The following is a 1,320-nucleotide window of genomic DNA, read 5'->3' on the forward strand; positions in this document are numbered from 1 at the left end:
ATACTTGCGCTTATTTTAGAATCATTTTTAGAAACATATATGCCTTCTGATACTACACAAACTCTTGGAGGCAAGAAACTAACTCTAATAATTCGGAAATTACGTAGGAAATGGACGCAAACAAACATTATGCTTACGACGCGTCTGACGTTTACCTTACCTGCCGCTCTGAGCGCTAGTGTCGCTCCATCTGTCAAGCGGCAACAACTTTTACAGCAGTGAGTGTCGCGACTGTTATGTTAGACTGTGGTTATACGTCGATCGAAACCAGTTCATGAATGCAGACAATAATAAACACGTGTGGAATACAGTTAACCACATTGCTTTATATTCCAAATACACCATCTCAATGACGATGATGAGGAGACTGGCACAAAGGCTCGGCAACCCGTCTAAAACTGTAAAACGCTCATACAGTACAAAAGCAGTCAGTTCAGCTCTCCACATATCAGTGCCAGGTTCATCCGAATCGTCAACACAGACCTGTTTTGACGATGAAGTGGTAAAATTAAGCGCAGTTACTCGCGTTTAGAAAAAGCGCGTGGAGTATTAGAACGTGCGGATCACTACACTTGGTGCAAAACTATAATGGGACAAGCAAAGTGAGTATCATTTTAAGTACAGACAGCAAGAGAAATTGTATCTGAAGGATCAAGTGAAGAACGACAAACAAATTTTGAAGACTACAGGAGCCCGATATTTTTTAAAAAAGATGCCCTTGACTTCTTGTTAAATCAGATTAGCATGCCATCTCAAAAGATGGAAAGACAAAATTAAGCTGTTTGCTCTAAATTTATTATATTAAAGCATACAGGTTTTATTAGAATGTTGTATGTTTCGATCAGTGTGGTCATTACAGAGGCATGTGGAAGGCATAAAAATAAAACGTGGGATAAGTGACAATATGTTACACCTTTTAAAGCAGAAGTTACAGCATTTCTACGATACTGATAAACTAGTGCATATGTCATTGGATTAAAAAAAGTCTCTAATGGCAAATTTAACATATGACAGCACTTCTTTCAGTGTTATTGGCTTTGAGGTCTTGGGGTTTATACTCACAGTATATTTCTCCCACTATGTGGCAGTTGCTTGTCCCACTTGGAACAATATAATGATTGAGGTCGTACTTGTGGCAACATACGACAATGACAATACAGTAGGCCTATGGAACGACAAACTTTGCATGTAGAGGTTCATGCCTGTGCTTTTTATGAGTGAATCTTTGTGTTTACATTTCGTTGATATCAACGTGGTAAGCTGCAGTTCTATCCAACGTCACAAGTGTTTCTTCACGAAAGTATTGTAACTTGCCACTGG

This window comes from Schistocerca serialis, chromosome 2, assembly GCF_023864345.2.
Source record: "Schistocerca serialis cubense isolate TAMUIC-IGC-003099 chromosome 2, iqSchSeri2.2, whole genome shotgun sequence".
In the NCBI taxonomy this organism is placed as follows: Eukaryota; Metazoa; Arthropoda; class Insecta; order Orthoptera; family Acrididae; genus Schistocerca; species Schistocerca serialis.